This window comes from Hirundo rustica, chromosome 3 (genome assembly GCF_015227805.2).
Source record: "Hirundo rustica isolate bHirRus1 chromosome 3, bHirRus1.pri.v3, whole genome shotgun sequence".
In the NCBI taxonomy this organism is placed as follows: Eukaryota; Metazoa; Chordata; class Aves; order Passeriformes; family Hirundinidae; genus Hirundo; species Hirundo rustica.
The window spans coordinates 55,829,804-55,854,761 of NC_053452.1; the positions used below are offsets into that span (position 1 = coordinate 55,829,804).

At 40.2% G+C, this 24,958-nt stretch overlaps 2 protein-coding genes across 4 annotated transcripts in view; both read right to left on the minus strand.

Annotated features, from left to right (window-relative positions):
• The window catches only part of TIAM2 (TIAM Rac1 associated GEF 2), a 137,413-nt gene extending 126,248 nt beyond the window's left edge, over nt 1-11,165 (minus strand). For 2 of the 3 annotated variants that reach the window (XM_058419876.1, XM_058419874.1), the window contains exon 1: nt 11,058-11,106. The gene's annotated coding sequence lies outside the window, so the exon portion shown is untranslated. Of the gene's footprint in view, nt 1-5,944; nt 6,027-11,057 lie in introns of all 3 variants that reach the window. The other variant, XM_058419875.1, reaches the window with a different exon arrangement.
• Nucleotides 11,074-24,958, minus strand: part of SCAF8 (SR-related CTD associated factor 8) — a 151,911-nt gene continuing 138,026 nt past the window's right edge. Inside the window, exon 21 of the mRNA XM_040058876.1 lies at nt 11,074-11,199. The gene's annotated coding sequence lies outside the window, so the exon portion shown is untranslated. The remainder of the gene's footprint in view (nt 11,200-24,958) is intronic.

Here is a 24,958-nt window from a genome sequence, read left to right on the forward strand (position 1 = left end):
CCTTTTCTAAGCCTTTCCTAAGGACATTAAGAGTAGTTCACTCAAAAGACAACTCTTCGTGTATTTGGGCACCCCACTTTCCAAAGAGCGTTATCTTCCCACCAGCCCAGCCCCTCCAACAGGCGCTCCAGCAGATGCCAGCACCAGAGAGGCAAAGCTGGGAGGGAACCCCCTTCCTGCAGATGCTCCAGTGGCTCCTGGCTGCTATCTGGTGACCCAGGCAGACCCTGGCACCAGCTGCAACTCCAACAGGAACCCCACCCGGGACCACTGCTGCTCCCTGACACACCCAGTACTGCACAGCCTGTCTCCAAACACTCCATTATTGTAACCAAAAATGCCTGAATGCATTTTCATGTGGAAACTCTACAGCAGCTCAACGTCCAAAAGCCACACTCTCCTCCTCAAAAGCACAAGGCGGGAGATTTGATTTGTAGAAGGCTGGTACAGAAATGTAAGCCCCATCATCCAATTAAAAAGATAATGTATTACAACTTTTTCTAACTTCATTCATTTACCATCTTCCTTTCTTTAGCCAGAAATATCCCCACTGTGTATTTACACATTAAGTTGCTGATTTTAGGTGATAAGGTCCTCTGAACATGTGGCATATTCTCGATCTTTACCAGAAAAACAACAGTTCCATCCTGTATTTTTGACATTGGTGCAACAGTGAACCCAAACAAAGTCCACATTTTTCTACATTAGGCTGAAAAGCATGCTTTACAAATAAGCCACAGAATAAAGCATAATGATGACAGCAGGTATGGAAAAAAAAGGGTTTTGAGAATGGCTCAAACAATTTCCTTAAATAAGCAGCAATTAATTTACATTTCTTCTCCTCATGCAAATCATCACTTTTGTGTTGTTAGGGTTTTTTGTTTTTTTTTTTCCTTTTAGTATAATTTTTTTAAGGTACACATGAGGAAAGTAGGAATGACACCACAACTAAAGAGATACAGCCACGCCACTAAACAGCATAAGTCAGAAATTTTTAAACAAAAATAAAATATTCTTTCATTTGTTAAAATACTCAAATACAATAATTCATCAATATTCACCATTATTTCATCAATATTGTTAGAACTTTTACAGAATTACTTTGTCAAGATAGTCAAAGAAGACATTGACACTTTAAAGAAATAAAAAAGGAAGGACAAACATCTTTGGAAAAGGAGAACAAAAATGGAATGCAGGGTATTCTTTCAGTATATAAAAGGCTTGTATTAAGAGATTTTCAATCAGCTGTTGGCCAGCCTCATCAAGAATACATGAGAAATAAATCAGCTTGATTTTCAGTGAGGAAACTTTTGCATAGATGTCATGGAAAGCTTTCTAAGCATGAGGAGATCTAAGGCCAGGCTACTTTAGGAAGGTTACATATACAGACAAATTAGCAAAAAATAGCAATGTGGGAGGAAAATGACCTTATTATCCCTTACAATGGTGCTAAAAGCTTCCAGTAACTGACTGTGCCAAATTGAAACAAAAAGTGATTGTTGCAAGTGTCAGCAGGTTGGATTAATTTTTACATGAAATAGGCAAAAGCAATATTTTCCATATAAATAATGCACAGTTTAAAACTAATGGCTTTGAAACTTTTTAATATTGTATTTGCCTTAAAATAGCCTTCTCAGTTTTAGACTACATTTTGGGAAAATCTACAGTATAAATTTTCCATACACTCCTCGCAGAAGTGTTTGGAGTGAGCATCCGCTAGCTGACAGTACAGTTGTGCATTTATATATTAACTGATCCTCATGACAAAGACAGTTTTCTTAGGACATTTTGTTACTTCTTGCCAAAAACTTAGCTACCACTTCACAGCGTAACACTCACTCTTTTCTTTCCACAGTCTAGACAGAAGTACTGACTCTGTAACTAAGGTTTCCAAATCCTCTCAGTTACAAACCCTCGGTATTAAAATTTCACATCATTTTAACTAATGAAATGGTTCTGACCAGGACTGTTAACAACCCCAGCTTTTGTTGCAGGAGGCAACACTCAGCAATACAATCAGATTGGCATCTCTGTCCCAGGAGGGCAAATCTTCCTCCAAGTTGCCAAGATCAGAGAGCAAAAGAAAAAAAAAGCAAGCAGTGGATGAGTGCTGACCCAGATCCCTTTGATGGTGGTAAAATCCCCACAAGTGTTCAGTGATGCCAAGACTTTGTCTAGGGAAATTATTACAGTTTTCTGCTATGGTAACTAGTTAAAAAATCAGGCTGTTTACTGCAGAATGCCACCTGCCACTGCCTGGCAAAGTACATCCAAACAATCACACAGGGCATATTATCATAACAAACCCAGAAGCGCTGTGCTGGAGTCATATCGTTATCCCCAGTCAAAGTCAGGGGTAAAGACAAGGGGAAGAGAGACGGGTGCATGGACAAGAGAGCTTCTCCAGGCAGAATGATGGCCAAGGGGGGACAGGGCTCAGCTCCCCTAAGCACTATTGCAGCATCTTCTCTTATAGGCTGCATAATTATTTCAGCAGGAAAGGATTTCATGGAGTGCATTGTCCGTCAAAACACATGCAAACATCAGAAGCTGGTAAAGTACCATATATTGCTTATTTCATCACATTCTGCTTGTGAACTTGGAAAGGGACAGAGCGGGCCAGGCTCACTGGCCCAGTTAGGAGAGCCAGCCTCCAGCTCTGACCAACAGCAGCAGGAACAAGGTTTGGGGAGAATCGCAGAAATACAGCAGTCATGAAGAGGTCTATCAAGAACTGAAGTCTTTTTTTTAAACAAAAATATGGGAACTAATGTTTCTTCAGAAAGAAAAAAATTTGGTCACACAACCTGTGTTATTCAGGAAATCAAACTAGATGATCACAGTGATCACTTCTGGCCTCACAATATATTAATTTTTAAAATATTATCATTTTCTCTGTTTTCCACATGAAAGTCCCATGAAGGAACTTAGGAAACCCACCCTTCATCTCCTAGATTTTACTATACATCTTTCTTTACTGATTCTACAAAAGTCTTGGAAATCAATTATCTTTTTATTTCCAACTTCTGGGAATAATCAAAACTTTGTTCAACATCATGGCTTTTATTCCAACACACATAAATAGCTTGACTTGCACAAAACCTGAAACCACTTTAATCAATTAGCTATATATAGTCTGGATAAATACTGGAGTCTAAGATACTGGGTATATAGCCAATTCTGTGCTATTTGCTAATACTTTGATCTAATTTCACATTATATTAAGAAGAAATGAAAAATACTCTAGTGAGGACAAAGGCATGGTAAAGAAATGACAGCGTGTAAAAGCTAGAGAATGTATACATTAGCTAAAAATTCAACTTGTTCCAAAAGCATTTCAAAAAACAGAAATACATGTAGAGTTATCACAAAATAAGACTGAAATGTCCATAAATTTGCTATTTTGTTACTCCCACAGGAATTCACTCTTGATTTTCCAGAAATCTACCACCATATAAAGTATATTTAATAGCATTAGTAGACAGAACTACAGCCTCACTGCATGCGTAACACACTGCTCCGTTTTCTATGGAATCATTATGGCACAGGTGATTTACGTCTCTGCAACAGAAAGGGCTATTCTGTAGAAATATCACAGGAAATGACACACAGGAAATTAACCAACACAGACATCTTACAATCGTTTCCTAGGCTCTAGCACGGCAATCTGCTGAGCTCCTGAAACAACCCAGATGCTGCTGAAGCAAGGAATGAACAAGCACCAAAAAGGCTTCCCTCTTCCCAGGCTTCTGGGTCCCGAGAGGAGAAAAGGATGAATGAGGCAACGAGGTATGGAATAGTTGGTTATTTGCGACCTGGAAATAAGCTTTATTGAGTAGTAGCTGCTCAGTCCTGTCACGGTTCATCTACGGTGGGTATGGACAGATGGGGGAGCCTGCAACGGCTGTGAAAACAAGAAAACTGAAGATTAATATGTGGTGAAGGCTCAAGTAATGGCTGGGGAAAAGAAGGTCATATGGAGGCAAAATTGCAGTGAGCCTCATGCCGAAGTTTTCTCTTCTTCCTCCCTCATGATAGGAGGCTTATAAGAGAAGTGAAAACAGACTTCAGTAGGTCCTGCACTGACAGGACAAGGGCTATTAGTTTTAACCTAAAGGACAAATTCAGACTAGACAGAAGGAAGACATTTTCTATGATAAGGGTGGTGAAACACTGGATTGCCCAGAGAGGTGGTAGATGTCCCATCCCTGGCAACATTCAAGACCAGGCTTGGACTGAGCTCTGAGCAACTTGATCTAGTTGAGGATGTCCCTGCTTGTTGCAGAGGGGTGGACTTTTAAGGGTGACCTCTAAAAGTCTCTTTCAACATAAACATTTCCGTCATTCTGTGATTCTATGAACTAACCCTAGCACAGTTCACATAACATCCTGTTAGCACGTGTTATTCTGCTAAGGCTCAAAAGCATCTGTTCCCTTCCCACAAGCTCCAACTGCATCAGGTAATGGATAGAGTAAAAATGCAGTTCCTGTCCTCAACAGCACTTATTAATTCAGGTTACAGCAAGATATCAACAGATGTAAAGAAATAATTGTGTTTCAGTCAGGTTTGCCAATGTGCAACAGAAGACCACATCCTGGAAACCAGATGAACTCAATAACATTTTAACATGAATTTTATTAAGGAATGCTAGAACACACCTCATGAGGGTTTAACTGAATGCACAGTATAGAAAACTGCTTTCCATCCAAGCAAATTTTACCAGTTAAAAATGGCCAGAAAATGAAGAAATATCTCAGCGTACTATTTCACTATTATTCAATATTCTACTATTCCCACCCACCCTTAATGATACAGCCTTTTAATGGAAAATAATACATATGAAAGTCACATATGCAGATCTCTATACAGTAGATTAAAAAAATATATCTGACATTGGTGTCACAGGTAAAGAATAAGTGAGGCATCCCTAGACTATTATTTTCTATGGAAAATAGAGCAGAACCATTCTATACTAATTTGAATACACAGGGGTCTACACAAGCAGATTACACTGACTTTAAATGCAATTATATCTTGCAATTCTTTTTCTTATCCACTAAAGGAATTAGCAGAGCTGTTTCAAGACTGCAATCAGGAGAAAATCCATGTCATTCCAAAACACTTTTTTTTTTCCAGACAGATGTTTCCCTCGAAAGTTTTCATTATTCATAAATAATACCTGTTTTATGACTGTATAACTTAAATCAAGATACTGTTAATTTTTCTCTTAAGTTAGTTTGCCAGTAAAAACATCCTTTCCTGTACACACAGAAAAAAAAAAAAATTCTTAAGACAACTGAAGGTACCTAATATTTACAATATTGCCTACAAATCAAGGAGCTGCAAAATACACAGACGCTGTATTAACATTCAAACTACCTTAAAACACGGTGTGTGAAATCTTGGTCCCATTAAAGCTGATGCCAAACTTCCTGCTAACATCAACAGTGACAGAATTTCATCCATTGTGACAACTCAGAAAGCAGAAAAGGCTTTGAGGTAGAAAACTAAAACAATAAGTAAGATTGCTTTAATCACTACTTCTGACGTCTTCCACCATGCAGTTTCTGCCCTCCCCCCGCTATGCCAACAAGCTGAAGGCTCAGTGCCTGGGTCGTTGATTTATCACTCCCTGTGCCAAAGCTTTGGACATTGCCCTTCCCACTGTTTCATGCCCAGCAAAACACAACACAGCAGCTCTTGCACCAGTCGCACTTTAATGATGCAGGAAAAGATCCGCAGCATTAAAACTCAGTTTTGCAGTCAAGGGCACCGCACTTGCTAAAGCTGGGGTGGGTTTGGTGGGTTTTTGTTTGGTCGGTTGTGTTTTTTTAAGGTTTGAGGTAAGTTCCTCTGTGATCAGTGTGCAAGGGATCTTGCAGGAGAGTGGCACCATTTGGCTCTGGTCCCAAGTCAAAGGGTGTTTTGCAACTATACTGTCACCTCTTCAGATATGGTGCGGAGACTTCAAAGGAACAGCACTCCTGGAAATCAAATGGCTCGATAAGTCCAACGGGAGGAACACCTAAAGGCCAAATATCTTTCATGAGATACTGGAGTCCAAAGACAAGTGTTATTTATACACAAACTACCCACTCTGTGCAACCTAAACAGCAGCTGTATCTATGTAGGAACAGCAGAGCTTTCATGCAAGGCCTCAATGAACAACTTGAGGCAACATCCACTGGCCCATCCGCCTGAAAACTAACTTCTGCAACACTGTAGGAATACCTACCTCTAGCATCACTACAGGGAATTGCAGTGAACTCTACTGCTTGTGAATTATTATGAATTCTATTTTCCTTTCTGAAAAATAAAAAGCACTTTAAACTAGGTTTATAAAAACTCCAAATTTGGCACACCTGTCCTATTCAATTCAATCAACAATTTTTTTTTCCATGCCAACAACACGCAGACGGAGCAGTAATTAAAATTTCAATTCACACAAATGCGTGCAACATTTGAACTGGACCAAGCACCAAGTTTGCTTGCAACAGCAAATACAAAGAGGCAGTATTTTCTTAAATGTTATCCTTTAGAGCAATGAAATCTCCTTTAAATTTCTTTTTGATACTGTCCACAATGCTTTTACAAGACATCTAAGTTCTGCAAGGCACAAGCATGCTAAGAAGAAATATTGACTCAGTTTTGAAGTGAAGATTCTCAATAGCCACTACCCATGATTTTCTTTTCTGGATCTCCAATTTCCAAGATCATTTTGCTATCCTATTTAATATTATCCTGTATTACACAGTCAATGATTTTAAAATGTCATTCTCCAATATGAAAGTGTAACATGATTTTCGAGAGACTACTCTATGCGCAAATTCAGCTGATGATTGTAGGGAATATTTGATGTCCATAATTTTAAGGAAGAAAAATGACCTCTCTGATATATCAGGGTAGAAGAAAATACACCAGTAGATCACGCTGTAAGATTTCACCGGACACAGGAACGGTGGAGCCGAAACGGGAGTCCATCCTCAGTCAGGGCTGTACACCTCTGGGCAGACGAAGAGCAGCAGCCGTGAGAACACCGAGCAAGGATGTCCACAGAATGGTGATGACGGTGCTAAGGCTCAGGTGGGAGAAGAAGCATCTATCCAGACTAACAGTGATCTCAGTAAAATGCCTCTCAGAGAAACACACACATACTCCTCCTGCTCTCATGCTCACACATAGAACAACACTGTTTCTGCTGAAGGCCTGGCCACACAGATCGGGAAAAGCTTGCGGTAACCTCTCTGTATATCAGCTGCATTACCAACACACACCTCACCCCGTCACCTCGTGTTACAGCAGGGGAGGATGGGCTCTGCAGAATGATGGTTGAGCTGCATCTCGCTGGCTGCAGGGTGAGAGCAGACTCAGGGCTAATTATCCCAGTGGGGTCACAGGTCAGCACCCTGTGTGATCCCCTGGGGAAGTAGTGTTCCCCCTCCCGTGGTACCATGGTCCATGGACCACAGTCCCAACAGCTCCACAAGGAAAAGGTGACACTTTGATCCTTCCATCCCAGCACTCCGTCAGCAGTGCCAGCTCACAGAGGTATCAAACTGGATACACATAACAGGGAGAGCTGCCCTGTGGATGGAGGTTAGCATCCTTAAACTTTGTCAGGTGTGCCTAACTTCTTAGTGTCATCTCTAGTAAGGCTGGTGATCCTCGCTGACAGTGTATACCAGCTGTGGATGTGCACAGGCGTGTGGAGGCCATGCTGCACGAGGTTGTGACAGAGAACACCAAGGAAACTGGGAAAGCAATGTACAACTAAGAAATAAGGGTAGGCAGTAATTACAGATAGCTACCTTTAGAGACTGTAATATTAATCTCACATTGAACTCTTTAGAGCCTTATATATTTCTTATGGGATAATACTGCAAAAAATGCATACGCCAGATTGATTCTCTTAGGAAATCAGTTTCTTAGGAAAATACTGAGTTTATCCACTGTTGTCTGTCAATAAGAAATTGTTTCCTGGATACATAGCTTAACAGCAGGCCACAAGACTTCCATCAGTACAGCAATGTTTCCTTCTGCTTCCTCAGGCTGTTTTGAACACTTCCTCTTGTATACTACACATGAACAGGCACAGGGGCTTGTCCAAATAACCACAAAGTTTCTTTCCGCAATGTCCTTACTCCATTTTTGTATGAAGGCTGAATGCACACTGTTGGTACCAACATATTACTGAAAAGAGCTTTTAAAATAACTCCATTCCATAGTTTTCATCAAGATACTGGTGGGTTTTCTTCTCTCATTTTATTTGCTTCCTGTTGTCCTCCTCACAAGATTAGGTTTTCATCTAGCACTGTCTCCCAAACATACTTTGCTGGAATATTTCAAGAATACTCAGTACTCAAGCATTTACTAACACTAACATAGCCTGCAGAACTCTGCCTGCATGGATGGCTGCTGTGACAAAATTCAGCCACAAAAAATGCAGAAACAATCGAACTTGTTACTGCAATTCATAGAGTAATTTCAGGCTGAAAAGCTGAACAGATGGCATTTGTGAGCTTTATTCAATATCTTGGACTTTTTAATTAGATTCCTGTTCGTGTCAGTCTGCTGGTTTACAGCAGGAGACCCCAGATTTCAAAGTAACCTTAGGAATCCCATTGCTCTGCCTGATAGAAACCACTATGCCAGGAAACTGCTGCAGGCACCACTCCTGCTGCTTCCACCACAGGAGCTCATCAGCAGGTAATTAAAAGAACCAAATTAAAGGGATAGTCCAAAAACGCAGCTACGCCTTAGCCAAAATGCAAATTAGAGCTTTAATGCACCACACTGCTTTATAATTTCAGGATGCTTTTGGTATGTTTATCATTAGGAATCTGTATGCCGTAATTTTCTCCTTCGTGCCTTCACGTGGTTCACAAATTCACATTCTGCCCCTGACGAGCTCACCCTGGGTTTTCACTGCTTTTTGGAGAGCTGCATGTGGGCACAATGAAACAAAATGAAACAAAACATACTGACTGCTAAAAAGCTTAAGAGCTTGCAAGGGAATAAACAGTGCATCCCTCCCAAAGCACTGAAACGTGGCAAAAAGCACAGCAGACTCCAACGGTTGTGGGATCAAATGCCCCAACAGACAGCATAGTCATTAAATTTTAGAATCAGGTTCAATATTTCCTTTTATTACAGGTCAAACAAAACCAATCAAAAAACAAAACAAAACACCCCCCAAAAAACCCCACAGGCCCCCAACAGATTGATTAATACAGCAAATTAGGACTTTTATGAGTGCTGCAGTGCATAAAATCTCAGTGATACTTTTAACCTATGGTAATAAAGAATGGCACAATACACTGCAACAGTAAGACTAATTGTATAAATCAATGGAACAGTTTTACAGCTGTCCTTTTATCAAAATCAGCTAGAAGCTGGCTATTTTTGAGTTGTTTCTTTGTATTACTTTACCTTTTTGAGGAGGGAAACCCCAGAATTCAGAAGTCCTTCTAGACCAGTTGCAATCATGTTCAGCAGAACACTGACCACACCTCCAAATCCATTTTCATTTCATAATATATCCTGAATGTATATGCTAGTATTAAAAACAGCCAGTTTTAGAGAAGAATGGGCCAAGTACTCCGCTAGCCAAACAACAGCATAGGCAGAGTTTGTGCATATTTACTTCTGTGGCATCAGTGCCCTAAGTCCCTAGCATGTGGCAAAACTCTTAAATTGTTATAAAATATAGCAATTCTCCATTATGTACCGATTTTAAAAGACATGAGTGGGTTACAAAGTAAACTGAGAACACAGGAATTAATTTTTAAGAGTTTGAATACTATGCAACAATCAGGTCTAATAATCATCTGCTTGGTATGTATCCATCGGGGGAAAAAACCCTATAACTCTGCAACAGATTCCCCTTGTTTATTCACCACAATTTTGCCCCAAAGTATTTTGTCAGGAAAGAAAGCCAATTCTGTCCTAGAGTGAAATGAGACCGAATCCCTCTGAAACTACATCCCTTGCCAATGGATGTGATCACACTGGACAAATCCCTGGGGAATGAGAATGAACAGGACGTGTTGAGGTCTAACCATTTTCCTTCCCTGTGATGGGCAAACTGCCCATAGACCTAAACTTCCTAAAGGTGGCTTTGTCAGGGTTGTGCAGTGGATTCCTGCTATAAAGTCCACGCAAGTCTGGATCTTGTGATAACTAGCAGCATACAGCACCAGTACTGGTAGGTACTGACAACAACATGAAGTTTCTTCTGTTAGTAACAGCAAATAATGATGAAACAATTAAAAAAAATGAAAAGTTACATAAAGGCTCTCATCACCTGTTTACAAAATATCATGATTAAGTCTTTTAAAATCTCTAAAACAACTCCTTTATTTCAGATGACAAAACCAAACAGGATGGAGGAAACTTGCCCTATCATAAGCTCATTTGCACCAGGTCTTTCAAAACCTTCAACCAAAGCACCTCTTTCTCTCTCTCTCATGCCATTCACAGTGTTTCTAACTATGGCAGACAGACATCTGATGATCTCTGAAATTAAACTGCAATGCCACTCTGTCCTTTAGGTGAGACATCAGGAGTAGGGCTCTCTTTGCTGATAATTTTCTGTCTAATTCTGGAACAATGCACTCTACATAAGAAACTGCTCATCCATTCCCTCTCCTTTGATAAATTTACCACATCATAACGCTATTGTGAGCTAAGCAGAAAAAAGCCTAAACCCCTCCCTTTCCCTGCTAAGTATAGAAAACTCTATCTCTGCTGTTTACAGATTTGGAGGGTTGTCTGGACTGAAGTGGTGTAAATACAACCTATTTTGAAGTCAGGGGCATTAAATTTTGGATTAATGACTTGAAAGAAACAGTTCACATACCCTACATTTCCCCCTGTGTTGATGGTCTCTGTTGGTTGATTCTAAAGCCTCAAAAACACCCAACCAAAATGAAACATTAAGACCCAGAGACTAAAACTAATTTTAACCTGGTTCTATCTGGCTTTTGGCCTACAATGTTTCATAATGCAATAGATCCACTCAGAAATAAACAAACCAACAAAATAAAAACAAACAAACCTTGCATAATTTATTTTCTCTTTAAATGTCTTCTTTCTCTCTGCATCTTGAGTGAAAGAGCAGAAAGAGGGTGAGGTGTCCTTGTGGCTTCACGAGCTGAAGAACTTCTTGTTGGAAGAAGTATTTTCGTAGCACTGGCAATCTGAAAAACAAAAATTGTTTTGTTAACATTCGTATCCCTAGATACAGAAAATAGAAATAAGGTTTATTATGAACCACTTCCAACTACATCATTAACCTCTCCTATGAACAAGCCACCAGCTCTCAAGCAAAAAAAAAAGAAAAACAACAAAAAAACCGAACAGCTAGAAACATCTCCACTCAATTCATACCTCACTTACTCATTCTGCACTGACCGCTCACAGCTAAAAACTTCTTCCTACGTACAAATGGAAAACAGAAACCAGTGAAACAACCATGTGCTTCAAGAAGAGCTGTTGTTAAGCTGTCCAGGTTTCCATCTAGGAAACACTCAACCAGGAAAGGTGGCTTGAAACAGGCCAGCACCATCACAGTCCCTTTTCTACAGTGGTGGTCCTAACCACAAAGTGTGCCTGTACCACAGCAGGATTGCCTGTTTCCACAAGTTCATATTTAAAGCTTTTATCAAATCCTAGCCCGGACCTCTGCAAAATATCTGCACATCAGGTACAAAGACCTCCCGTGGAAGTTCTGTTTCACCAACCAAGCCAGGCTCTGAAAATCCAGCCACTGCTTTTGAGGAGACTGATGTGGAGCAACCAGTTGCACTTTTGCCCACACCACCTGAAAATGCTAAGACAGACACCAGTCAGCCTCAGTGTATGCACATTGAACAAGCAGAGTGACTAACTGAGCTCCCAAAAGCTGGCAAGGAGAACTTCATGCTCTACAAAGTCTGTCATTTTCATTCTGCATGGTGTCAGATTGTATTATAATATTTTCTCTGATGTTCAAATTGGCACAGCTGATTTTAAGCAGCTTCTTCACAGCACAAAGCACCTTGTCATAAAAATATCCTGATATCTACAATAGTTAAGCTGGCATATAACATAATTAAAACAAACACAAGAATTTTATCATACTCATGCTTCCAAAGGCAGTGGAGGTTAGAGCAAAGTCCTACACTGACTTCACTGAAAATAAAGCCTGTTCCATTAAAATAAAATGCAAGCAAAATAGCAAATAGTAGCTGGAAAACCATACAATATGAATGAATTAACAGTGGGCCAGCAAAGTAAAAAGCAGTATCAGGCTGCAAGTTACACCCAAGAGGAAATGTGAGTAATAAAAGGTAACTAATAGTCCTTAGCTGTTACCCCAAAAAAATTACTTGTTAAGTTCCAAATACAGACCTGCTTTGCTGGTAGGGAAAGGTGTATTTATCTACACAGAACATTCAGAGCTCAGACCACCAAAGCCCTCCTAATCGTGGCTGTAAGCGACACAGAGCCAAGAGCTGCAGGACAAGGCTGCAAGAGCCGTGATTATGGCATTCAGATAAAACTGCCATGATCCCTGTGTCACTGATATCATCTTTCCCAAAGGCCATAGCGCTGCTACCATGCCCAGCCTTTATTTTTTGTCGTACTTCCTTTTCCTACACAATGGCACAGTACGGCTCCACTCCTCAAAGCCACACAGGGCTTCCTTCACCATGGGGTTCAGTTCCTGATCACCAGCATCTAAGACTCCAAACCTGGGGCAAGAGCTTGCTCTCATCTGCAAAATCCCTGAACTGAAAAGTGCCCTTTTTCTTTCCATGTTCCAGCTCACTGAAGAGTGCTGCTCGAGCATTTTCCTTTCTGGCTGGAACCACATTTCCAGCTCTTCACAGACATGGCTTCTTTACTAATGGTTTGATAGAGATGGCATGACACCTAGTACAGAGCTAGATGGAAGATCCATGCAGGATAGATGTGTAACTTCAACAATGCAGAATTAAACTCTGCCCTCACGGGCAAACCTGACCCTCCTGGATTTCTGCTGGCCCATAAAAATAGGGGAATGCAGCTAGCTGTTAGGTAATACAGCCAGGGTGATCTCACAGTACTCATGTGTCACAGACCTGTAAATGCTCAGCTAAAACGTTCCTATCTGCTTTGAACAGGCAGAAACAAGAACACAACATTTATAGCAGGCAGATGATATATTACTTTTGATACAAAAGAACCAATTTATGGCAAAGTATCACAAGAGTCCCTCCCTACCAGTTAGGTCTTACTTGAACACTTATTAAGGAGGGTGCCCTGCTCTGTTTGAAGAAAACTTCCTGGCCAGGCTAGAGGGCCAAGTTTTTTGAAGTGCTTCCAGCACTCCCAGTAAGCTACCTCTTAGGGAGGTCACAATGCTCCCCCACAAGAAGCCCATCAAATATTGAAGGAAGTTTGCCATGGTGAATACAAAACTTCCCAGCAATGCTCTGCCAGATCTGCAATACCCATCTCCCTGGATCTGCACAGTCTTGATTAATAAGGCTTAACATAAGAAAAATCTATAGGGTAGAATATTGCTCCATACATACAGACCTTTATATGCTCAAGTATCTTTTTCTAGCAGGCTAGGAGGAAATCGGCATCTTATACCAGTGATCTTACAACACTCCTCTCCTTTTCCTTTCCCAAAAATGTCTTTAGTACCAACAAATCCCATTAAACCTCTACCAAGGGCAAAGCATTTCTGACGGAATCAATCTTAAAAAAAAAAACAAAAACAAAAAAACAAACAAAAAAAACCTTTCATGTGTCAAAAATAGATAAAGTAGTACTTAAAAAAGAAAGATCTGCTGTACTAAAGTAATAGTCACATAAACCTCACACATCCAGACTGAGAGTTTTGCCTTCCACCAACCAACAAGGACAAAAATCCCATACACTAAGCATGGTATATACAACACCCTAGGCTCTGTCATTTGGTAAAGGACAGACAGGTAGGCATAGCTGTGAAAGCCTTAACAGCATAGATTAGGCAGTATGTGCTATGGTAACAACCTTGGTTTGTCATTCAACTTGTACTCACATTTTCATTTTCCTGCTGAACAGGGGGGTACACAAAAATAAACACCAGCAAATGGCTAGCAGGCATGGCACTGAAGCAAAGTCCTTAGTACAAAGTTACCATGGGCCCTTTCCAACTCTACTGTAAATAAGGAGTGAATTACATTACACACAATAGCAACACTTAAGTCACAGACGTCGTTCCTCAACTGTGATCTGGGAAGGGCTGTACAAACGGAGGCCAGGTGCTCTCTGCACTAGCAGGGAACAAACACCAGCTGATGGGTTTTTTGGTTTTTTTTTGCTGGGATGCCAGGTATCATCATTATAAACTACAGCCCTTAGTTAAAGCCAGTGTACAACGACGAGGCTCTGAGCAATTCAGGAAGACAACTCTACAGACACCTCCATTCCCTCGATCTGCAGTACACCTGTGTCAAAAGGGAGGTATGAGCTGCTACCAAACCTCAACAGGTCTGGCAAGAAGGGAGCAGAGAAGCGACGCTTATTATTCATGTGGTTCCCCCCAGGGTTAGACAGTGGTAGATAAACCAAGTACAGCACAGCACCTTCCTATAAAACGTACTGCAAACAGCTCCACAGGATATACATCCAGATCTTGCCTTGGCAATCACCAGAGAGAGAGATTTTAACTTTGTCTGTGACATCGATGTCAAACCAACCACTGGTAAGTAGCTTGTGGCAGTTGTTGCAGCTTTCTGCAGCAGACCATTAGTTTGCTCCGCTTGGTTTTCTGGGGTTGCCGTCCCTCCCTTTTCACCCTAGAGAAATCTGGGGACAGTCTGCAGATCCTGCTGGGAAGCTGCACCTGCTTACAGAAACCAACCAACCAACCAAAAATCCCACAACTTTTTCAGCCCCACTGAACAATTCTAAATGCACCACGAGTCATACTGGACACAACAGAGTGTATTCACACATTCAGCATATAATCAACTCCTGGGAGCCCAGGCTGCCCAGTGACACACTGAGCTTCAGCTCTGCTCAGGGGCAGCAAATCCTCCGGTCTTGGGAAGGGACCACGGACTGAGCACATCATTCAGCCAGCCCAAAAAGTCAGGATAGTGCCACAGCATGCAGTTCTGCCCAGAGGGCAGAAGCTGTCTGCACAAGGAAAGCTGGACTTCACTTCCCTGTGCCTGGGTGTTTGTTTCAGGAAATCTACCATTCCCAAGTCAAGTTTCAGGATCCACCCTAACTGCTCTGTCAGATGCAGAACAGAGCCAAGCAGATATGTATGTCTGGGATGATCCAAAGCATTTATTTCCCCACCTTTACTGCTATTTTCAAAATGTATGTCTCTGAAAGCACTTGAATTTTTTTCTTATTTTTGTTGATGATTTGCATTTCAGAGGCAACACCTGAGCAGAAGTTCTGACCTTTCCTAACCTTTGACTGATCATATGAGAAAAAGGAACATCTTGTTAACACTACTTCCCCTTAATACACAAATTCTAATTCTTTCCCTTAATGCACAAAACTAATGATCATACTCTAAACCCTCTCTCTATTCAGCAGTTTAATTAGAAAGATGATCATTGATTAACGCACTTGAGTTACCTGAAGAAGGTGTGACTGAACAGAGATCGCTCAACCCCAGAGAAATGAGCATTAATTAGTTCTGCATTAAACTGCTTTCTTCTTTATTCAACTTCAAAAGAAGAAGCAAAATCCCACAACATGACAACAAAACACCAAGCTTTCAGTCTTAAACTTCTGAGATAATTTTTATTTTACTTTATTCTTTAGAAAGTCTCACATTTCTTGCCTCGAATTTCATAGTCACCTACTTTTTTTTTTTTTTTTTTTTAATTACTGTAATTTTACAAAATAAACACATCAAGCCTGGAGGTTCAATATACACTTGCAAAGCTCTGTCAAAGACCTGCAGTCTTGAATTAGTTGGCTCAGGCAAGGAAGTAGGAATGACACTAATACTCAACGGGAATGCTCACAGCATTAAGTGCGTACCACAACTGAAACCAGGTATACTCCCAGCCAACCAGTGGTTTCAGTGTCCCCACATAGGAAGACAGTCAAAGAGAAAACTTCATTTAAAGGTTTCCTCACTTTTTTTTTTTTTTAAGATCTTAGTAAAATTCCTTTAGCCACAGGCTGGTCTACAGCCTGATCATGAGACTATTAGTCCTGAAAAGCGGGTAAGCCTTCCTTGACTGTAGCTCTGCCATAACTCACATTGCCCTTGGTCTGGAAAAGTTCATGCTTCATCTGCCTTTAGAGCCACAATTCTGTCTGCAGATGTTCTGAATGGCCTCAAGGACTGGCTAACTTTTCTCTTTCCATGAAAATGCACTCCTGATCTCTACACACGAATAGAAATCATTCCCATATCATTACCTTCTCCTTTCCCACTGCCCTGTGACCAAGGTAGGCACCACTTCCTTACCACAGGTTGAGCGACAAAAGCCCCAGTGATTTCAAGCAAATAATCTCCCGCTACTCTGTCTCCCTTTGCCCAGGAAGGTCTCCTGAAAAGTGGCAGGTAGAGTTGGTGACTGGGCTTTAGGAACAGCCTAATCCTTCTCCTGGTCACCAGAAAGTGACACTAGGAAGGCAGACATGGGGAAGACCAGAAAACCAGGCTAGACAGAAAGGGAAGAGCAGAGCTTTCCCTTCCATGCCCTAAATTACATACTTCATACCATCTCTTCTGCACATGCTTCTTCCCATACTTGGCACTATTTATTCACTTTCAAAGCACAAGTTACCACAAAGGATACAACACAGCCCCATAGACTCCTGGTAGAGGGCTAGAAAGGATTTTTCTATCAGTCTCTGTCAACTTAATACATAATCAATACATGGCTCCAGCAAAAGTCAAGCAAGAAAGATGATGCTGCATTTTTAGATTTACATTTTAAATTAACATTTTTAAGAAAGCTGATACATGCCATTTTAAGAGCATCCAGAAGCAATCCACTGTGAATCCCTCCCCTTCTGTCATTATCCCTGGTGGTGGAAAGGTTTTTTTCTAAAATTGTTTATTTCAAAGTTATTTCATCATCAGCTATGGAGAAAAGAAGAGAAGCCCGTGTTATTGCAAAAGATTAGGAGCAGTAACTAAATCTTACTGAGGCTTCTGATGGTTTTGCCAACACCCATAGATCACTTCAATGATACAGTTTTGAAAACAGAATGACCAAGAGGGAAAGGACAGAGAAATTGAAAATTAAGCCTAATCTATGTGAGATCCATCGCAAACCACAGCTTTCTAGTGCTAAAGTGATCAGAGCTGCATAGAGCACAAGCAATAGATGCATAAACCCCATCACCAGCTTGGGACTCTCATTTTCAAAACATTTTTGCAGTGAGGCAACTTAAGAAAAATAAACATTCCTAGCCAGGCAGAGATCAGTCATAAACCTTTTCTGAAAGGGAGATGAACTCTCTTATTGTTATTTAAAGCAACACTATAAATCAGGCCAGATCTATATAAAGCAACTCTATGGGCTTAAAGCAACAGTGGCATTATTCTGTCAGAGTTTAGGCTGAACACCGCAGGAAAGACACGATATCTGGTAATGTTCAGGGCCAAAAAAGAAAAAAGCCCCCGAAAAGCCAACTAACCCAATGTAAAAAAATAACAAAACCTACAAACAAACAAACCCCATCTCCCCCCAAAAACAAACAAACAAACAAAAACCAAAACAAAACAAAAAAAACACCTCCAAAAGAACTGAAAACAGCTTGGGATTTCTGTGAAATTCTCCATGAATCTAGCAAAAACCAGCAAAAAGTTGCATATATAGAAAGGCAAGCCTCATATTTTCTGTAAAGCTACCAACATTATCAACAGCTCATTACTCACATTTGGTGAGAGATATCATATTTAACAATTAGATATCTACACTTTACAGATCACATGCAGGAAGTGAAAGAAAGTACTCTCTTACATTTTCCCAAGTATTTTATTTTCCCTTTTCCAGAACAGTCATTTGGTATACATTTTTTGGACCTTACATCATGCACAAGAAAATGGCCTAATATTTTAATTCTGTGTTTATATCGGAACATTCATAATTGATTAAAAGCAACAGAAATGGGGGGGAAATAGCTTCAAAGTATTAACCTGAAATACAGACCCAAATTCAGTCTCTTTTGTCAACTGTTTTGAAAAAATTCAGCACATCAAGACAAACATAAAGTGAAACACTGGAGCTCTCCTTCTCACCTCAGCACCCAAACTCCCTGGGTCACTCACCAACAATTCCATCTGACAGTCAGACAAACCTATAATTTGTCACACTGATTAACACTTATCTAAGGTTTTACAACCCAGGGTCCTGAACTGCTTAATTGTTTTAGTTCATTCTAAGAACCCTTATGTTTTTCTTCAAGATAAAGAGAATGAAGCTGATGCAGATGACGATGTTCCCACTCACACAAGTTTTAATTTGTGGCATTTTTGTTGGGAACGCGCTTTGAGATGAGCAGTCATTGTGTTAAGGGACAATCTTTACACACCGTCCTAATAAACAGAAGAGGATGAAAATGCTGAATAGTGTATTACAAATACTGCAAGGGCATCCATGGCAACACACATCTTTGGGTGTGAAACGTGAATGCATGTTTGAAGGGTGGTAAAATATTGTTCTTTATCAAGGTTAGCGCAACAAATTAGCAGAAAGATTGTAAGAACAACCTAGTCATTTATACGCTGCAAACAATTACTTATTTGCTGCAATCCTGATCTTCTTAGCCTGCTAACTTGGCCAACACTAGAGGCTAGCAAGTGCTTCCCTCTTCCTATCCACCTTACTTGAACAAATATAAATTCTCTCTTTCAGAAAAGCTCCTAGTGCTTCCCAGGGATCATGATTGAGAAGGCAAAGATCTATAGCACTTCTCACTGGGAGGGATATTTTGTGTTTTCCGAGCAAGATGAATATTCTAAAAGGGCTTGAGATACGGAGAAGCAGGAGTTCTCTATGTCCTTATAAATGTGAAAAGAACAAGAAAATGGGAGGAAGTAATCCAAACTCTATGAGGCCTTTAGGCTCTGACTGGAGCAGTACTGATATATCAACAACTTCATTCCCACTCTGCAGAATAAATAAGACATGACCCTAGTATTGCCATCAGCCTCAAGTCACCAGCCTGTGTTATCCTGATTTCTTAGCCTGAAGATGTCATGCATTAGATTATTGTTTTTGTTGGTTTATTGCAACCTTTATAAAATTCCCCAGTAGTATTTTTACGCTTTGCTGTTTTTAAACAAAGCAGAGAGATCCATCCCCTCTGTGGAATTCATGATGCCACACTGGCTCCTTTAAAGTAACAAGGAATTATCAGTACAATCCTTTAGAGTCCCCTGCAACTTGGGAGGAAAAAAAAAAAAAAAGTAGAAGAAAAAAGTTCTTTTTTGAATCTTGTTTCCAAACTTCAGGCATCACACCTCTCAACCCCAGCACTCCTGAGAGTAGTACAAGGACTAAAGTATAAATTCTACTCTCAGCTTTATTTGAATTAACTGCATGAATGATGACTAGTAAAAAAATAGTAATTTTTAAATTATTGCCTCAATTATGCCTTGGCATAAAGCTTTAATGGATTTGGAAGACGGTTAAACACCCAGATACTTTTTCTCCAACAAAGCAGAGGCAGCAGAAATCATGGACCTACCCAGCTGGGTGTTCAGTACCACCCACCATCATCATCACCCCGGGCACAGACAGAGGCTGGTGAGGTAGAAGCTCATTTTCTAAAGTGGGAGTATTCAGTGATTGTATCAGCAAACCTCTAAGCTGCTCTTGCGAGCACGTGCAGATAACATTTTTTGCCAACTCTGGAAGGTTGGTAGATCTGAATTAATTTCCACTGGGCTGCAAAAAGCACCCTGACACCCCCCTCTACTCCCTGAAGGTATAACAATATTTTGAAGGAATGGCTGGCTAAATAAAGTTGACAAATCTCTCTAAATTTCTGTAATGTATTCTCTTAAAAACAGTTGGAGTTCTTCTGTTGAAAATCTTTCCAAGAGGTTTCTGCCTGAAGCAGAAAAAACACTCTGGAAATTTTTTGTCTGAATGACTGAAGGCTAGCCAGAAGTAAACACAGGTGAAAATATGATATTAGAATATGGGAGGCATATTTAAGGGTGCTTCTACTACCTCTATCAACCATATTTTATATCTAATGTTGTGTAATGCAGTTGGAAGCGTAAAGACATAAAAACAGCTTTAAAACCCTAATGGCCTGCCCTTTCTGTTGTTGTTCCTTCAGTATTTTAAACAGGGGGAGGCTGCAGTTTTAGCTATATAAAGTAAGAAATATCCAGATTCTGTGCTGAAAATCCCTCTCTTGGGATCTGAGGCCAGGAAGGGACCACCTGGTTCAGCCAGTCCTGCTACAAGCACTGCAGGCGTCTGGTCACATAATCCATCAGTCCACATCATGACTCACAAAACACTTCATGAGATCTGAATGAAACCTGCAGCCTTCAGAAGGAACCACGGCCAAAGATTCGAAGTGTATGAGAGAGCAAGAGAGACTGAGGACCTCAAAAAGTCCCATCACAATGGGAGATCTTCTGTAGTAAAGAACACAGCTGTATTGCCAATCCCCATCATCCACGGAGCAAAGACAGAAAAGAATTAACCTGCCAACTCCTAAAAAAGGAATTTTGAAAAAAATTATATACAACTCGCATCATAAATCTTAGAGATCCTTTGCCAACCAACCACATCCCTCTGGGTTCCTAAATCAGTGCACCCTACACCACCCCTGGGCATAATAGAGTCATATCCAAAAGATGACATTGAGCAAAATCCCCTCTGGATATAACCCTCTCCACTGTGCACATGGAGAGGCTGGAAGACTAAGCTCCTAATTTAGGCACCTCAGTAGGTTGCTTGCCCGAGGTAAAACAATTCTGAGCCACAGAGTATCTCTTCTACTTCTTTCTGAGAAAGAAAAAAAAGGAGAAAGAAACAAAGAGGAAGAATCTGGTTTTAGTAATGAAAATGTAATTTAAGAGGTTGATACCCTGTTAAAAACTTAGACTTATAATGAATTCCAGGATTCATTCAACTACTCCTTTCTTAAAAAACACTATAATGAAAGGCTTACGTATGAAATTTAGTAGTAATAACTTTGGGGTCAAATCCGTAATGATTTGTTTGGCAAAGCTTTCACTGACGACACTTAAATGTGATTTCAATGGGTGTTCTGCCTGAGAAAGGGCTTTGAGATTGGCCCACACTCTGTATATTTAAGTCACTTCAGCCCCAGCATTATACAGCGCCAACCAGACACAAACCCCAGCATTATTTAAACCACTTGCACACCAGAGTCTCCAATTGCAGGGTGCAAAAGCCAGCAGGAAGCATTGATCATTTCTTTAGCAGCAAACAAAAATGCAATCTTTTTTACTTGGCTTCCTTATGATATCATTTACCTTCTATAATAGCAGTTGCTTTTTTTAAAATGCGGATTTGCACAGTATTCAATCTGCCAGTTTCCACATATAGATGTAAATTTACTGAAATAGCTGTTCACAAAATCCAAAGCCCAAGGGTGGAGTCCTAAAAATATATATATGTAGTTTAAGTTCTTTTATATCCATACATGATAAGAAATCTGGTACTATTCTGGTAAGCCATAAAAGGGGAAGAATTGTGAAAACCACAAACAGGAAAACAGAAAATAAAAGTCTGCATCTTTTGCTCTGCCCTTTAAAAATTGCACGGACACTTCAATGCAACCATTTGGCTAAATGTTTCAAACGTTGGGTTTTCAAAGTATTTAGCCATATAAACTACCCTTTTGTTTCTGTTGGCTTCAAATATTACTAGGCTCATGAATTCTTCCTTACGTCTTATTATTCAAAAAAATACAGCCAACACTGCCTTTATGGAGAAAGAAAAACCTGAGTATCATTTTCCAGTTAACTCTTCTGAATCTGCATGGAAGTGAAATCAGCAACAGCAATTTTAAGCAAGGTTTTCTAGCCACTGCACCTAATCGCTACCTTTGAAGTATTTAATTTCCCAAGCTGTACCATAGAAAAATCTCTGCAATCACAAAACAAACTCAAGTCACAAGAGTGGCAGAGAACACGCAAAAAAACTTATAACAGCGTAGGTACCCAAAAAACCAAGAAGCAGCAGTAGGTGAGACTGCCCTACTGAACCCCAGAAATATTTCAAATGGAAAGCAGTCCTTTAATTTGAAGAGCTTGCACTAAGCCAGACCTGACCTCCCACTTTTCAAACGCGAGTATTTCAGTGAATGCAACCAATAATGGCACATTATCATAAAAGGAAATTCGATAATTGTCACCTTCTTAATCTTTCAAGTATTCAGCCTCGTTTCAGGCTTCTGTAATCCAGGATATCAATGACTAAATAAGCAATTTGTCTCCTCTAATTCCATCTCATACTCAAATCACCAGCAGGTCAACGACTTCACAGCCAACAGCTGTCAGTCACTATCCTTTCAACAAGTCCAGGAAAAAGGCTGTTTCAAACACCAGCCACTTTATCTTCAGCAGGGATAAAGAAAAAACAAAACTGAAGTCTAACCCCTTAAATACCACGTGCACAAAATTTGCAGGTCTTTCCCTTCATTTCCCAGGACCTTCCCTCCTGTTGTGTTCTTTGGGACCAGAGAAACCAGCCAGGAGGAACTCCAGATGACTCCAAACAGAAACATATTTTCGCTTGCAAGCATCTAAGTTTCTCCACCCGAGCTGAGGAATGAACTCCACAACACAGCAGCGAAAATGTGCACACTGCTATTTTTCTCAAGAAGTGCTGCCCATCCCAACAATTCCTGGATGAAAAAACAGTATTCAAACAACAAAATCATAAGCTTATGAGTTGAATCTTTAGTCAGAGAAACAAGATTTCTTCCAACTTTAAGGAATGTGACAATAACAGCACATCTAACCCTGCTTGATAAGTGGCAGGCAATTCTCCATATAAGGTGAAAAATGTGCTAGTGTAGCTCATGCAACACTGCTAATTCCCTCACTGCTCTCAATATTCAAGAACATAAATGAACATATAAATCAATTTTGTAAGTAAACCTTTTGCTTACTTGCAGCTATAAACCATCTAGATTCTGCTCGGCACACAAAGAATTTTGAACGTAACTATTTAATTCCTTCTAAAGACTTGGTGTTCCTATCACAGCAGTGCATAAATTAATGTAAATGTGAGAGGTCCCATCCCCACCTGATTCCCAAATTCCCTTTACACTTTACCATTCCCCAGTCAACCTGTGCCTTCCAGCCCCTGACTAACGGTGTCACTGATGGCAGGCCGGGAGAGCAGCCAGGGGAGGGCCAGAGGTGGCAGAGGGCTGGGTGAAACCTGGCAGCCTCGCACAGCCACCACTCACACTTCTCCTGCCAGTCCCTGGGCTCATGTGTGGTGGAAGCACCAGGATATTGGCACAGGACTGCTGCCACTACTGCTACAAACTTTTATCTCAGCTCTGATTGTCCCATAATCTCTACCAAAGAGCACCAGAAACATAAGCAGCATGTACTTAGTTGTGCCCTACAAGAAGACTGTGGGCATTACTCATTAAGAGACTGAGGAAAAGACTTCCATTGATTTTTATGAGCTCTGTACCAGAATATAAGCCCAGAGGAAAGCTACTTTATGTGATCCCTTCCCCTCAAAGCAAGTTAGAATATCTGTACAAATGTATCAGTCCTGGCAGTGGGATTGTTTTGTAGTTAGTCCCACCTCCCAGCCCCTCCCACACCCCCTTCACTGTTTTTTACACATTATTAGTTATTTTAATGGTCTGATAAACTGCACGATGAACACTCTGGATGGGAATTTTTCCTAGGGAATGATGTACCAATGATGAACAGGGCGTAAAAGACAGGAGATGCAGAACAAATCCTCAGAGGTCTTTTGAAAACTACTCAAAACGGGATTACCAGGGGACAGAAAACATCCTAAAATCTTGTTGGCAATGGTGAGAGGGGGAAAAAAAGGATTAAAATAATTAAGTTATTAAAAAACAAACAAACAAAAAAAATCCTAAAGTTCATTTACTACTTTGGAGAAATTGTACTCTAAAAGCCAGTGACTTGTACGAGAGAAGCACAAAGGGGAAATTTCCACACGCACTGCACATATACATATCAAATGTGGGTGGGAACAGTGGGAAAACAGTTCATTATTTTCTTGATCTTTAACAAGAAGACATGGGAAAGTTTGATTCGATCATTTTAGCCACAGAAACTTCAGAAAAATCAGATGATAACTTCAGCTTGCCAGTCTTCCTAGTTTATCCACATTCAGCCATCTTGTGATATCCCCAAGGCAAGAAAATGCAACATGATGTGCTAAGAAGGCAGCAGAGACCAATTAATTGCTATCAAAAGTGTAGACTTTTATCAGAGATTCTTGTTTTGCTGACTTTTTTTGGACATCATCGTGCATTGCACTACCATGTAAAGAAGCATAGCCCATGAAATACTGTGAGTCAGCAAATTATCATAATAATATGCATCCGAATTTAGAACTTGAATTACACTGTTTGCTGTACTCTCTAATAGGAAAAAAAAAAATCAGGAAAATTAACTCTAAACATTATTTAATCCTTACAGAATAACTCTTTTAAACATGTTTACAGTCATTCACATGTAAGACTCCCATTTCCTAGAACCTTATCTAATCTAAATTCCATATGGAAGATTTTAGTGGTATATAAAGTTGCATACAAATTAACCACACTCCAATTCATTCAGATAAAATAAAACTGTAAATTTAATAGTGATGAAACTAGAGCTGTCAAATTATATCCGAACTAACAACAAAAAGTTCAGACTTTTTTGTATAAATTTACTTTTAAAGTACCTATTACATAGCCTTAATTCAGAGGATAACTCTGATGTGGCTTAGTACAAACATGCTTCTAGCT